This window comes from Takifugu flavidus, chromosome 3 (genome assembly GCF_003711565.1).
Source record: "Takifugu flavidus isolate HTHZ2018 chromosome 3, ASM371156v2, whole genome shotgun sequence".
NCBI classification, from domain to species: Eukaryota; Metazoa; Chordata; class Actinopteri; order Tetraodontiformes; family Tetraodontidae; genus Takifugu; species Takifugu flavidus.
In genome coordinates this window covers 8,120,192-8,137,004 of record NC_079522.1, presented here as the reverse complement: position 1 = coordinate 8,137,004, position 16,813 = coordinate 8,120,192, and the positions used below count along the sequence as shown (strand labels likewise).

General features: G+C 42.1%; 1 protein-coding gene across 8 annotated transcripts in view; it reads right to left on the bottom strand.

Moving 5' to 3' along the window:
* Positions 1-16,813, bottom strand: part of nrxn2b (neurexin 2b) — a 460,093-nt gene that overhangs the window by 61,344 nt on the left and 381,936 nt on the right. The gene's annotated exons all lie outside the window — the stretch shown is intronic.

Sequence of the window (16,813 nt, the reverse complement as noted above, 5' to 3'; positions counted from 1 at the left end):
AAGGGCCATATATGAGCAATTGTGGGTTTGGTAAGACAGACAGAGCACGTTTTGTCTGCACTGGGGGTCGAACTGAGAACCCTCCGCTTCTCAGCCCAGCTTACCAACAGGCTGAGCTACCCAAGTCATTGTCAAAAGTACTTGGCCACTTTTTCCTCTGCAAATCGACACGAGCATATATTCCTGAGCACAATAACTTTAATAATAACCTATCACTCAGAATTTAGGTAAAAAAAAAAAAAAATCACCCTTCACCAAAGACAAAACCGCTAAATTAGGGCTGATGCGTGTGCATGGTTTGATCGTCTCCCCCGAGGCGCCAATTACATTTAAGCGGAAAGTTTGAAAGGTTACTTATTTGTAACGCCGTGAATGGTCTCTTCCTGACTGACCTGCCTGCATTCATCCAGATCAAATTATCAGTCAAAGTAATTAAAAAGACATGACGTAAATGCCACTGTGCTGTAATAAAGCTCATTGATGGCCCTCAGTTCACACTGAAGCCATTAAATGATGGAGGCCCAGGTGTTTGTAGCTCCAGGGAGTTTTTTGTTTTAAAACTGGAATTGCTAATTCAAGGATCCAGGCCTTCTTTTTCTAAATTTGAGAGATATTACAGCCATAAAAATGCCTTTGCCTCTGGTCATTTCGATGCCCTGATTCACCTGCACCTGAGGGGTGACAAGGTTGCGTTAAATTCGCCAAAAAAAAGGTCAAGGTCTGACAGCAGCACCCTGAAAATCCAGTGCTACTTTTCAAGGTCTGGAAGCATCTTCAAAAATGAAAAGTTGGCATCGGCAAAATGGGTCACAATATTGCTCCAACAGTCTCGGTCTGAGACGGAGAGTCATGTCTCTCATAGGAGTGATGATGTCGGCAAAAAGAGAGAGCAATAACCCACAGAAAAAGTTCTAAAAATTTGTAAAAAATGATAGAGAACCAAGCGCCACAAAAAAAAGAAGACACGTGGAGCGATTAGTGCTTCAACCTCCTGACCTCACTTATAAATCAAAGAAATTTTAGCCATGACCCAGACCACAGGTGACATAAAAGCCAACTGGGAGGGTAATATAGCTGGATGCTATAGTGTCCTCGAGCTAATTGTTAAACTCAAACCTATCTCACTGAGTGCCCCTAAAAGCACCTAAAATCAGTTCCTTCAGCATTTAGCTGCAACCAAAAGTAGCTAATTATAAAGAAGCAACATAAAATTAATTCCAAAATTCTACTTCATTTGAACACCCAACCAACTACAGGAGTTTTCATAGTCCGAATTTTAAGCAGAGACTTGCTTTTTGTAATTTCTTTCCCTGGCTAAAATATGTGAACAAAAGGTGCCTTTGGTGGTATATGGCATTCTCTTGCATTGTACTGGTATCATTAGGCCCGTTTACATGACCTTAACAATCCACACATGATTTTTGGACTCCTCAGATTCTTCCAGCGATCGTGTAAATGGATGAATAATTGAATTCTGAAGCGCATGTAAACGCATCAAAACCAATTATTACCCTTCTCTGCATTCTCTGATTTTTATAGTCAGACTTGGGGTGCATGCTCCAAGCTTCCCTCTCAAATTTATAATTTATGATTAATCCGATACAATTTATCATCTTTTCGCAAAATATTATGCAGTTTGGTTATTGATTATCCTAATCAAAGCCACAGAGTCAATTTGAACATCAAAAAGATGTTTTATAAAACACATAAAAACACATTTTTACAAAAATTAGTATGATTATTAGGTGAGCAAGTATGCACAAATAGATGACTCTGTTAGAGTTTGTCATTGCAGAGTGTTTTCTCACAAACAACAAGGTTCTGAGAACCAGTTTACTGTATTGGTATAAGATATACGTGCTTCCATTTCAGCTGCTACCCACCACATGACAAAAGGGTGGAGGATGGTGCCAAATAATACGATGAGAAAACATGGCCGAGAGGGTGTTTGCGTGCGCATGAGGCAGCCGCCCCGGCAGGCAGCACAGTCAGAACGGACCTGACAGCTCTGCTGCACATTAACAAATGTTGGAAAAGAACTGCACAGCAGAGCAGCGCAGAATATAACAGAACATGACCACCTAGCGGCAAAATACGCAGAAATCTGTACGTTGGTGTGGTGGCAGAGAATTCTGCAGCGGCCCCTTCACAACGCATGTTTACGCGCTCCCCTTTTGAGGAGCTGCCGGGCTGCATCATCAGGCCGATGTGTTCACACTCTTCTCTGCAGTGACAGTGGCTCCAGGGAGGGTGGCCAACACACTAACACCCAATAAGAAAAAAAGTATACACTCGCTGGGATGGTTTCTTGAAGAATGGCTCCGAGGCTGGGACGAAAACATCTGTCTCTTGACAGAAACGTCTTGGACATGCACACCGTACAGAGCGTGGGTATATCATTAGCATAGCATTTTCCCCAGCTGCTTTACAGTTTGTTTGCCCACCTGCACCAATGTCACAGAGAGAGACATATTAGGTAGTTTTTAAAAACACAAGGCGGTTGCTTCATGGGAAACACTTGGGAAACAATGAGAGGACCACAACCAGCCTTTCCAAGATGGGACATGCACTCCAAGCACTGCTGAAAGCACTAAGCGACTGTTGGTCTCGAGAAAAAAAAAAGGCTTCACGCTCACTCCATGAACACATCTGCATTATGTCCTCGCAACATGTGCATGCTTAACACAAACAAAAACAGAGAGGTTTGCTCTTCATGGAGTGTGCACATTTTCACAGCTCCTCCCTCCCAGCAGCTCTCATTAAAGCGTGTGTTATATCTGAGGTGGCAGCGATGGAGTCACAGCCCAGGGCTCATTTATTTAAGAGATGGAATAATGAATTCTTTGTGGCATCTCATTTGGCCATCACTATTAATCTGGGTTTCCGCAGGTATCTGAACACTAATCCGTCCTGCACACGCTTCCAGCCTATCACGTTGCTCGCGCACGGATTTTTCAGCCATCTCATGCAAGTTAATTGCATGCGCGCATGTTCCGAGTGGAGCACGTGCAAAGCCCCAAATCTCACAATTTTAATTTCTCAAAATTTGCCTGATACATCTGGTTTGAGGAAGTCTGCCATCATTTTTATTTTTTTGGAAGCAACAATCAACGCAGGACCAACTATTGAAGCCAATTAGTGGCAGGCAAAGACACAATTTACACTTTACTGAAAGTGGTTAAAAAGAATTGCAGGGATTAACTCTAGGCCAAATTACAGTGGTGGCTAAAGTAATCCTGAGTGGAACAAATATATTTCAGGACACTGGCTTCCTGAGTGTGTATTACGTTGATCATGGCAGGGGAATCTGTATACAAGTAAAAAGATAACAACTGGGCCTAGATAATGAGTGAGAAAAAAATAATAAAGCGCTGCTGATTGAAATTACCACAGCTAGAAAGCACTGGCTACACCCGCCAGTTACAAACTCACACAGTAATTTCACACATTTAAGCAAAATTATATTGCTATTTGGTAGGAAAATAAAAGTTAAATGCGGGTATGGAGTAGTGCATAGAAGGTGTTTCCATGGTTGCAGCCCTCTTGGCCACAAAGCACCTGAAGCAGCTATAGGTTAATGTGGGCAAGATTAATCTAGCTGCTTGCTAAGGAATGGTCCTGCAGTTAAACGCAAGGTAGCTCATATTATTGAATAGCATTCCAAAATGAAGGGGTCATAAGGATCATATCCAAAGGAGGGATGTATATATGTAGAGACAGTGTGACAGTTAGTGACTCGAGGCAAGTTGCAGCCATCTTGACTTTGATAAGGGGGGAAAGGTTACACGACGCTTCGGCCTCAGCTCAAGCTAACCCAAGCAGAGTTAACACCAACAGGGTGAGAAGGGCTGAAGACGAGGCCCCGCTGGAGGACAGTCGCGCTCGTAATGTGTTACCGACCTGTGACGTGAACGCGAATGACAGCTGCGCTACGCGAGACATTGATACAGGCTGCGCGGGGAGTTTTCTATCTGTCGCCTCACATCTACAGCACACGCCATATTCCACCTTTCAGGGTCTGTCCAAACCATGGCCGTCTCAAACCTCGTGAACGGCCTCACTTTGACAGCGTAGTCAGATTGCGTTTGAATATGCGCAGAGGGAGACGTGGGAGAAGTATCCCAGTCGATTAATTCGGGAGGGCTCGGGAGCTTTCTTGCGTAACACCTGCCAGGAACAACAGCTCGAGACGGACATTTAACAATGCATTTGTCAGAGACCACTCAGTCAGAGCATCAACTTAAAGACACGAGGAAGTTTAAAATTAAATTAATAACTTTTAAGGTAGCGCACTCTCCCTAGATAACTGATGCAGAGAGGAGGGTGAGCCCTCCACGTGAGCCATATCATGTGTCGTGACTTGGCATGTTTATTGATTGAAATGTGCTCCAAGTTCTCAACAGGGAGAAGCATTTACTGTTTTTGATCCTATATGCTCCTCATTCCTCTTTGGTTGCCAGCAGAATCATGACATTCTTTCTCCTTTCTCACAAGGCCCTGACTGGCCTTCTTAAAGACCCTCATGGTGCTATATTACCGTAACAGTTCACTTCATTGAGAGTACAGGTTTGCATGTGGTTGCCAGGGTTTCTAAGAGTCATCTGGGAACTGTCATCCTTCTAAAGCCAAGCTTGTATCTGGTTCCACAGAAAAGGAGCCTGACACTTCTCTATTTTTCACAATTGGGCCTTTTTGTCAAGGCCTTTAGTTGTAGTTAGATTTGGCTGAGGTGACTGCAGATCATCTCTTAGCTATGATGTTATTGTTTTAGACTGCAGGGAGACTTCTCATGATGTATTTAGCTTAGTTAGTTGTCCACTACTCTCTATCTTCATCAACTAACTCTGGTTTTGTGTCTTCTTCCAAATTCTTCCCAACTCCTTTTCTTTGATTGTCTCTGTCCTGAAAATCCATATTTTTGACCATGGGTTAAAAGTGTTCCACCTCGGGTCCTGGACTTATCAAATGGCCTAAAGCTCATTATTTACAGCTCTCCTTCCTGCCAAAGATAACTCATATAATTATACATTTTGTGAGCTAACTCAGATGTACCTTGACAACCAAAGGGAGGTCTTTCTTGCTAATGTTACTTGTTAAGGCTTCCGTAAAGCACCTATAGACATTCTTGATTGCAACAGAAGTTTTATAAAGTTTTGTAGAATTTTACATATTAACCTCCCTAGCTGTGGCAGCTGCTAAGTTTTACTAAAACAGTATATTTTAGTTCATCATTCTGAAATTAGCTTTAAAATATCCTGTCTAAAACCTACTTGTTTTGCATCATTTACAGATAAGTTAACATTTACATGAGTCCCTTGCAGCTGTATTCTTCATTCAAAGACATAAAGGCTGCGTGTGAAATTCACATGTGCAGTTTAGCATTTAGCTTGCCAGCGTGCTCTTGTGCTCTGATTCATACGTTTGTTTTGTTTTTTTGCTTGAGGCAGACAGTTTAACTGAGGAACGCTCTCCACCAATGTATTTTATCAGTGCTACAGAAAATGAAATGCTTCATGCAGTGTGGAGGAACGCTTCGGGTGATATTTGTGTTTCAAACAAATGGCAGTTAAATGCCCCTTTCACTTTTAAATGTAGTATTTTCAAATGTAATGCTTAATTCCGGTCATGTGATTGACCACATTTTATGGACTCATGCTACATTACATTAGATTTTAAGCTCACAATCAAATGAAGTTACCAAGCGCAAGAAGATGCTGTCAAATTTAGGGTGAAGCCCCTCTAAGTGCTTTAGAAATAGAACAGTTTATGTAACTGTCGACCCAGATCAGCAAGCTACATGTGCAACTAATTGTGAAGGCGAGTCAGGGATCCCGACCCCCTACTGAGAGCCTCCAGCCTACATTTCTGCATGTTTATGCGATGTTCTTCAGGGAGTATTACTCTCTAGATCCCCTCAGAACCCACCAGCCCCCATGTGGGCTCTCAGCAGAGGGATTCCGATGTAAGTGATGTCTGATTTTTTTTCCTGATATTTCATTTTTACCCCTCCAGTGTAGGCCGATGATGTATCTATCATTGTCAGATGAGGCTCTTAAGCTTCTGAAAATAAATAAAATCTTACATCTAGTTTGGGTATAAGATTCATATGTACATCCTTGGTATCTACGGAAATCGAGGCACCTCAGACAATCTATTTGTGGTGTCAAAAGTATTGTGGCTGGTACTATGGCTGAGTAAAATTGAAAGAACAAAAGGGACATAAAAATCAATTTTTGTGTCAAAATGTATCTAGTTTGACAATGTAGAATTTGTAGATGTAGATGACAAGCTCGTGACAATGGCAATAAAAATGTTCTTTATTTCTTCTTGTTTCATAGTTTAAATGCCACCAATTAAGTTAGGACTCACTGAAAATCCACATTTGCAGTAAAATACACCTTTAGATGTTTTTGGAACATTTAAGTCTAAAGTTTCATTAATGGATTCAAATAATCACCACTGTCCTCTTTTATTATCTTGTTATAGCAGGTGATTGTCATTGTCTTCATTTTTTAATGCTAGATGGTCAATAAATGTTTATTTTGCCATTTTTTGTGCACTATTTCAACTTTTCTCACAATTGTTGACCATATTGTTGTGATACTTTTTATTTTTTTCTTGTATTATTACTCTCTCACTTAAGAATTCCAGGGAAAGCGAAAAGGCCCACTACTGGGTACTTTTTCGGGGGGTTGGGGAAAATCGTTTTCTTTGGTAATTTTAGTGGAAATGCACCCAGGTTATTCCAAATCCAGAAAAAAAATGTTTGAAATTGAAAAAGGGGCTCTAGACTGTCCTCATCTTGTTCGGGACTGTCATCACAGACATTGCATTGTATGTGTGAGTGTGCAATTGAGAATTCTGAGCCTGCTGTTGAGATGCCATCATTTTCCCTCTGATGAGAAGAGCGCCTCCCGCCATTACATCTGCTGATTAGTTACCCAACAGCTTTTGATCAGGCGGAATAACAGAAAGGCATTTCCGACATGCAGCGCATCTGCCGTGAGACTGCTAGCGTGAACATCCACGAGTACGCGATTGTAATACTGCGACTGCTGATAATCCATCAAAGAAATGGCCTCCTTGACCTCGTCTGTTGCCTTTTTCTAATTATTGGCACTGACAGATTTGATATTTCCGACCTGCCACACCTGTATGGATCGTGGATCGCATGATGGAGAAAAGATTGCAAAGCAACGTAAACGGCATGTAGGTGTAGTAAAGTCTACATTACGGAGTAGTAAATAAACAAAGATGCCTTATATAGCCTCTAGTCCCACTTGAGCTACACGACAAATGGAATATCACCGCTGTCTTCCTTATTGCTTGCTCGTAGTGTGTTTTCAGACTCTTCTTTGTACAAGCAGTGTGCTTTTGTGTGTGTTCCTTGCCAACCAAAGACATGCTCATGAAATCTGAAGTGAGTGGCTGAAAATGTAAAAGTAATGAACGTTGCCCCTCTTCACTTGTTTGGATCGAAAATTGGGAAATTGCGTAGCAAAACAGACAGTCCGCTGAAGCATCAATGCAATCTCCATTTGCGTAGGAAAGGCCTTATGTTGTCGATAGGCTATGCTATATCATAACGAGCCCTTAAGAAAGGAGAGGAAACAGTCTCAATTATCAACCCAGGGGAGGAAGGCTACTGCATAGGTCCCCGAGTTACCAAAATGCTAATAATTGGTAAATATGCAACGGGTTTCAATTGCTGCATAACTTCCATCCATTTATTAATCAAGCAGCTATGTGGGTTCAGCTAATTGCTCTGGGATGGTGTCCAACTACCAGTCTTTTTTATTTTCTTTGTCTTCGCTCAGCTCTTTTCATGAGAAAGAATAGAAGCTTGATTGGGAAAGAGCTATCTTGCAAGTGGATTCTTACCTAAAACTAATACGTCCACACTGCTGCCAAGCGTCAAACGTGATAGATATGGTGTCCCAGTCTCTTCTTCGGTGCCTGTGTGCCAATCATCTTTTCATCTTTGCTGAAATTATGTCAGCACTTTCCAGCGTTAAAACACTTTTCTGCCCTCCTTTTACTCAAGCTGTGGACTTCCCCCCCAACTCTTTTTCTTTAGCACAGCTCTTTTGCTGCATCAGCTACAAATATGTGGGATCTTATTCAGCACATCAGACTGTAGCCTAACTGACTCAGCGCGGAGGCATTGGAAAAGGGAGAAGCATTAGAGGATGATGAGGTAATAACAGACAATGTGACAATAAAATATTCTGGTCTGGACCGATTATTGTTGCTGGTTGAACTTCAAGTAAGACCTGAAATTGCTTTCTTTGATTTATGTCCCTTTGATGTTATTATTTTGATTCTTCTTGTTCTCGTTTTGGGAAAAATGTGAAAAAAATGCAAGACTTGACTTGGACTTCTTCAGTGCCTTCAATATTATCCAGCCCCCTTTGCTTTGGGACAAACTGGGCATGTTGGGAGTGGACCCCCATCTGGTGGACTGGATCTCTGACTACCTCACTGGCAGACCACAGTATGTCGGGCTGAAGGACATCACGTCTGACACGGTGGTCAGCAGCACTGGAGCCCCTCAGGGAACAGTGCTGGCCCCTCTTCTCGTCACCCTGTACACCTCGGACTTCTGCTACAACTCGGAGCTGATGACACAGCCATCCTTGGGTGCATCCAGGACAACAGAGAGGAGGAGGATTGGAGGCTGGTCAGGGACTTTGCTACATGGTGCCACACTAACCACCTACAGCTCAACACCTTTGAAACTAAGGAACTGGTTATTGACTTTGGGAGGTCCAGACCAAGACTGCAACCAGTACTGTTAGAGGGAGCCGAGGTGGAGGCTGTCGACTCCTACAAATACCTCAGGCTGTGGCTGGACAATAAACTGCACTGGACTGGACAACACACACCAACCACCTGTATAGGAAGACACAAAGCAGGAGAAGGGGGGGGGGGGGGCAGCATATCCAAAAAGGACTCTTCCAGACTGGACAAATTGATCAAGTGGGCCAGATCTCTGGTCGGCACGAAGCTGGACTCTCTGATGAAGGAGGCAGAGATGAGGACACTCAACAAACTGCTGGACATTATGGACAATGCCAGCCACCCTCTGCACACATTCATCAGCAACCAGAGGAGCATGTTCAGTGATAGGCTGCTCCTTTCCAAGTGTCGGACCAACAGGCTCAAGAACTCTTTTGTCTTTATAGTTTTTTTAATATTATTTAATTCATATGTTGATGCTCTTTTATTTTGTGTTTCTCCTTTTTCTGCTCTTTTGTTCTTATAATTTCCTGCTGGAATTAAAAGTTTCCCTGAGGGAGTCATCCCAAGAGATCAATGAAGTCTAGTCTAAGTCTACGTTAATCCATTAAGATGATTACTTTTCAGATTTTGTGTGAAAAGAATTTACAAAAAAATAAAAGGGACAATATGAGAAGAGGACATTAGATAATAAGCATGACAGACAGCAGTTGACAAAAGGTGACAAAGAGCAACTTTTTGCTCTTTATCTCCCACGTCAAAGGTCATTGTATGCATATATATTCTGATACCAACAAAAACAATTCTTCAATTTTGCATGAATCTGATTCCTTCTTGTCAACAGTCCCAATATTTTCTCATGTATTAAAAAAAGTGAAATTTGTCAAGTAATAGTAAAAAAGGAGCAGAAGGAAAGAGTGACAGCAAAGGAAAAAAATGGTGACAAACTATTCTGACAAGGATGTTGTGCACTGTTGCATATGACCGACCCGAATGCACCCAGGCGTACCTGAAAACAGAGAACAATGCCCGATTCCCAACGGACACAGCCGATGAATGAAAGATGAACATCCGCCTCTTCCTGAAGTGTGCAGGAATAATATAATGACACCAATCCTTCAATCACTCTCTCCCTTGTTGGTCTCCCTTCCCTCGATGTAAGACAGTCGAACAAGCAAGATGCCGTAGCTTGGCGAAAATCAAAGAGCTAAAGGAGCGTCCTGATTCTTGACTTCCCTGACTGCACCGACACGTTTTCTCTTTTTTCGTTGTTGTTCTGTTTGCCATCGAGAAAACATGTCGCAAAAGAAATGATTTACTCGTCTTGAGCTCTTTCGTCATGTGACTGTCACAACTGCTAACCAAGGGCTAAAGAAAAAAAGCAACATTTTGGTTAGCAATCGAAACATTTCCTGCCACGGCCTCCTCAAAGAGACACCGTCTGATGTCGAGGTTGTTTTATCCACTTTTCTTTCCGTCAAATTGAAAGACAATCCAGAGACAAAACAAGTGCATGTATGGATCAGAAGGCGAGCGGAAAGGCAGATTGCAGTTTTCAAGATTATATATTGACAGACAGTGCTTGGATCAACTCGATGGCATGATGCTAAATGGAATAATCTTTATCTTTCACCATGCTGGCTTGTATAATTGAACATAAATATAACCCCTGCTTCTATTTCCAGTCTGTTTTTTCCCCACACCTGTTGCCAAATCTATTATTGCTCTCCCTTCAAATGAAACGAAAATGGTCTTTAAAGTAGTTTTGCTGAGGCAATACGGCCACGGCAGCAAATAAATCCTTTTTACGCCTTATAGGCTGTGATGCAACATTAAAAATTCAGCAGAGAACGTCCACGGGGCAGTCTCTGTGACAGGTTCGTGTAGACCTAACACAGACCTCAGGGCACCATCATGCATCGCTTATCGCTGCCCTGACAACGGGATTTCATTTCTTCGGGGGGACAGAGGGGGGGCTACAAGACAGTCGACTTCTCTCAGTGCTCAGCCATCTAAAACACTGGCTGCTTGTGTGACTGAGGATGGATTATTGCTAAAACTGCCCATAGAGTGACATGTTTAGAAAAAAAAAAAAATTTCCGTGTGTTTTAACCCTTTGATATCCCTCCCAGTGAGTTCTTGCCAATCCACTGAAAGTCCATGATTTTTCTGTATTATATCATCTTAAGCCATAAATTAAAATACAAAATACTCAATTGGCAAAATTTTAACCCTTTAAATGCCCTGTTGGCAATGTGTACAAAGCACATTTTGTGATGCAAAAACACACAAAGAATATTTTATGTTAAAACAACAACAACAATTCTTGCCATATATTAATGATAAGGTTAATAAACATTATTTTCTTGTGCCAGCTCAAATAATCACAACTATCACGCTATTAAAATAATATGTTGATCCCTTTTTACACTACAGCTCTAGCCCTAATCGCAACTATCAAATACGCTATCATTTTGATTTTGAACTATTTTGGCACATCCCCACCCTGCTAGCAGGAGTAATATAATTACTGCCTCATCTTGACGTGGTTGGTGGTGGTCGACACACCACCAGAGCCATGAAAACACACCAGCTCAGAGTGTTGCTGTGCAGGGGGGCAGGGAATGTGTGGCAGTGGCATGTATGGGGTAAAACCTATGCCTTAATAGCTAATGGATCAATTGTTTGAATGGGAGTTAATGAGCATACTTTACTCACTTGGAAAATGGCGTTAGTATGATTTTCATTCTTTCCAATGGGTCATTGTTATCAGTTGGATCAAAATTTAAAAATCATGGGAGAGATAACATGTTAAGAATAGAATAATAATTTTTTTTTTTTTTTAATTGTTGTTGGTGACACACATCATTGCATCAACACCAACATTTCAAAACATGTCTGAACTTGACAGTATATTAGTGCTACATTTTCCTTTTCAGGAAATATTTGTGCTGTCGGCACAGCAAATTTATTCTTAATGCCACTCATTTTCAGAACAACCACAAGAGTGAACAATGAAACAGCCCTTCCCGGGTCTGCCGACAGCAGAATTGCTGATAGACTTGCAGAGATAAGACTGGTGTGTGAAAAAAGGGTCACATTCATCACTGCTGCCTTGAGTACATCACCGAGGGCTCACAAACACAGACATGTGCGCTCTGCATGGATGAGCAGATGTAAACATCTTTCTTGCCTCTCTCGGCCTCGGAGACATTCTCTTGTAGTCCATTTATCTCTCTCTCTCCCTCTGTTTTTCTCCCCCGGTCTTGGAGTCCATTTGTGCTCATCATTATTTGGCACTCTGCTCTGAGTCCTGACAGAATGTTCCAAGTTGCACACCTCCCAGAGGCAGTGAAGGAAAGTTTGCTGAAATCAGTTATATAAAAAAAATGGCTGCGGCATTTGGGCTTTGAGCTGACCATCAGTTTAAAATTGAGGATCAAAAAATAAAAAAATCCAAAGCAATTAAAGTCAGCAGAGGAGACAGATTGCATCTTATGTCATACGCTCATTTCAGCAGTCGATTGATAAATTAAAGCAGGGTTCATTGGCTTGTAGTGGTTCTTCAATCAATACAAACCTTTTATTAAAACAGTACAGGAAGTCAATAGAGAAACTTTCATGAAAGGTCAAAGAGGAATAATGGATGTGGTGATGAGGAGGCAACACAAGTGTCAGCAATGCTTGTCAGACAGTGATCTCAATAACAAGGAAAAAGACAAGAAACACAAAACTAGAAAATTTAGAGAGAAGAGATTTCCAGAAAACTTTGATCGTGTAGGCTGTGAGGGCCAAGAGCAAAATAAGAGCAAATATTTCAGTGCTCCATCACTCGGGCAACCCTCGGGTCCAAAAAGGCAAAACAAAACTATTAGGAGAAAACTAGCAGATTTTTGTTGAGGAATGTGAAGTCAAGGTCTGCACTGACTGAAAAGGCGCCCTCACATAACCAGAGAAGAGTAGGAGGTTCATATGACGTAAGACTGACATTTGAGAAGGGGTATCTCATCGGACCTGTCCCTGGGGGTACTTCACAGAAGACACAGTCCGGCAAAAATGGACTGGAAAAAGGGACACCTGCATTTGGTAAACCAATAGTGTAGACTGCAGGTAAAACCTCAGTTTGGGATTTCGAGTGGATTATCAAAGGAAAAGGTTGAACAGAATGATTTATTGATAAATGAAGCAATTAAACTAAAAGCAGGAATGCACAACAATGGCCTAATGATGTCCTCTGAGTGATGGATTCCATAAATTGTACTGTACTGTTGTGTAACTTGTAAAGGAATTTAATTATTATTAATTAACTCCCCTGCACCTCTTCAGGGGTTCTCCCTGTTAAAAAGGAGTTTTCCTTTCCACTGTTGCTTTTTGGGGTCAGGCTGCAGAGACAATTTTGATTCTAACAGACAAATAAATAAAGTTGAATTGAATTGACAACTGGTGAACTCTGTCAAAGGGAAAGCTATTAATCAGTGGATGAAGGAATCATTGTATTCTGACAGTTTGTAACACTGCCGAGGAACCCTTCCATTTAAAAAAAAAAAAAAAAAGGCCTCCTAAAGGACCGCTTAAATTCCTGACTGACAAATGAACCAGGCTGCAAAATAAAGTGGAATTCTACGCTTCAACAGCAGTGAATCACTTCCCAGTGTTGTAAAGTGCCAGACGTCTTTAAGTCGGTACAAATTAGCAAAAGGTATCAGCACTGCCACAACCACAGCGCGGTATTTCAAAAAGTCTGTGAAATCCGGTAACAGTGTGGTAATATCAAGGAGGCTACCAATTGCTGTGATGGTAACACCTTTTGGAAATCTGAGCCTAAGCCCTGATTAACTCCTCAAGATACATTTCTCTCTCCATGCCACCCATCCGTCTGTGGCGATAATTAATGAAAGATGCAAAAAGGGAGTGATTAATCGACACCTGTCAGGCTGCTGCCAGTTGAAGGGAGGGACCTTTGCAAAGCCACGAGGACCCTAACCCATTAATAACAGTGACCCGTGTTCCCCTGAGTGAGGCGGCTGCATTCATCAAACCGCAGCCTCTCTTTTCCCCTCAACTTCGTCCTTTCTTGTGTGTAGTCGGCCTTGTGAAAAGTGTCTGAGCACATCTGGCTCATGTCATTAATCTCTACGTGACAGGTTTTATTCAAAACACACTCGGGGTGCACCCATGCGCATCCCTCCCTCCCGTGTCTTACTTGTGGCGGGCAGCGAATGATAAAGGCGTTTGCCTTTGTCTGACAGGTTATTTTAATGATTAATCAGTTACCGGCGCAAACACTAAACTCATAACCTGCAGCCCTGCGAGACAGAAAGCTGCATGGTGGGTGGGAGATGATCGCGGTGATGCCCGTTCACCCTCATGATTCCACAATGCCGATGCTGTGCATTAAAAAAAAAACAATTCTTCCTTATAATTCATTACCTGTCTCATGCTGAATTGGACCAAAGATCCTTTGAAATATAAATTCTATGTGACTTGTCCATTAATCTGCCAGCACACTTATAAGTTTATGATGTACAATACGGGAGAGGGAATCAGTCACACAGGCAGGGTTTGGATCAGACGTCCTTAACCTGGGTTCGATCGAACTTCAGGGGTTCGATAGTCAAGACACACTCCCGACTCATATGATCCATGGTGATACTCCCCGCTTGGCCATCATTGGCTGCAGGTGTTTATGCTGGATTGCTTGGCCGATCTGTGCCGAAGGGAATTTTGTGCACTCAATAGTCGACGTGTGAGTGTTGTGATGGTACGTCGTGTGATTTCTTAACATTTTCATCCCTTCATACCAACCATGTCGAACAAGAAAAGAAAGCAGTGGGACAAATATGTACAATATGGATTCACATGTATAACGGATGGGAGTCAGCCTCCTAAGTGCATGATTTGCAATACCAAGTTCAAGTCTAGTCTTGCACCAACAAAAGTAAAGGCACACTTTCTTAAGCTGCATGGAGATGGGGGAATACAAAAAATCATATTTTATTTTATTTGTTTTAATAAAAAAGGGTTCGGTGAATGCAAATATGAAACTGGTGGGGTTCAGTACCTCTAACAGGGTTAAAAACCACTGGACTGGATTGACCTAGAACACAACAGTCGCACTCCAGCACGTCCCAAAAAAGGTCGAACTCTGGCGTGGTCTGTAGGAGTGGCCGAACTCTGGTCCGCACCAAGTACAGGCTTTCCGATGCTGCAAGTTACCTTGCATTCATTGGATCTGCATAAACTGCACCTCTGATGGATTTGGGTTGCTATGGTAATAGGGCGACATCCGTGCAGCAACACATTTTCATTTACTCGCACCCACAAATTCACTTCGAACAGATATTGATTGCAGGTATATGTAAGGGAAACACCATCACACGTAATTCAGTGTCCATCTCTGTTGCTAAACTTTAACCCTTGGGAGTCAAGTTGAAACAAAGTAATACACATTTCTTTTATCTGTTTGTTGCCATGGAAACCTGATGCTCCCATAGTGGTGCGGTGTGGACCAGACTGAAAACAAACGTGTAAATGCAGCGCATACCAGCTGAAAGAAAAAGACACAATATATCATGTTTGCTTGTGATATGGGTCTTTGGTCCGCACCAGTATGTCTAAAATCACCTTAAGACTGGAGCAAACACAAGCAAAACCTCTGAAGTGATGAATCAGTTGTCATTCATGCAGTAGTCGATATTTATCTAAGCACAATAAGTTTGTACGAAGTTGAGAGCTGCTTGAAAGTCTAATCATTCATCCAATTAGTAATTACTTCAATTGAGTCTGGGGGAGCGCTGCAACACTCTGCTGGATGATTAAATACAGCTCAACTGATGAAGTCTAGGGTTGAAAGGCAGATTTTCTTCAAAATAGTCCAGCAAAAATAGCTTTTTTTTTTCCGGGATAGCAAAGAATCGCTCATACTTTGAGCTTGATTTTCGAATGCTATCAGGAATATTTTTTAACTTCTGTTCTACTACTTCAAAAAAAAATTAAAGATTTAAAGATGCATGTTCATTTTGAAATGTGTCAGCCAGGATCACACCCTAAAAATCCCATTAGACTCCATTAAATGAGCTCACCTCCACTGGAAAGTGCAATTTTTGACCTGCCAGCTTCGATAAGACACAAAGTATTGAACCTCTAGGCCACCGTTGCCGACTGAATGCGGAGTATTTTGAAGTTTTGATTGGGTCCGTAAGGTCTCAATCAGCAGGAATTGGGGGGGGGCTTGTAGGGTTCTCAGGTCTAATTCGCCTGTACTTCTCAAAGAGAGATAGGCATAATTAACAGAACCCAAACACCTACCACGGGCTGAGCAGACTCATTTAGGGGAACGACTCAGGGGGAACAGTGGCAAATGAAATGTAATTGCACAGGGAGGAGAGGAGCTAGGCTGGTGTGTCCAAGTCACTGATGTGTGTGCAAGAGGGATTGGATGGGAGAATGAGCAGCCTAGACATGAGGGAATGAAGGAGTAAATGCAAAAGTTAATGGGTTGTATTAATTAGGCACCCTTTTAGGTATCTTTGACTATTCAAAGCATGTTAGATATGTCAGCAGTGAGACTCATACCCACATGCTAGTGATATTATCAGTCTCACAGTATCCCACCTGAAGTAACCAATCATATAGATTCATTCAACAAAAATGGAGTACTGGAAGCTTTGGCACGTAGAGGACAGGGGGCAGAGAACAAATCAATGACCGTTCCTGACCACTCTTTACAAGAGCCATGTGAACATCAGTTAGACTGTGGTTGAGGAAAGAACAGGAAAATCAAGGAATGATTGAGTGATCTAGAGGGAAGACCAAGGACAAGTAGGCAAGGATAATTGGAGAGCCTTGGTTGGAGCCTATCCCAGATGCCTTTGGGCGAGAGGCAGTGTACACCCAGGACAAGTTGCCAGCTCATAGCAACAACCGTTGACATTCATAATCACGCCTACTCTAATGTCAATTCGGAGTTGCCAACTGACATATGGCTCAAACTCAGAGAGAACCCATGTTTTTTTTGATCGGTGATGATGAAAGCATCAAAAACAGTGACGATCAAAGCAATATCCTACCAGCC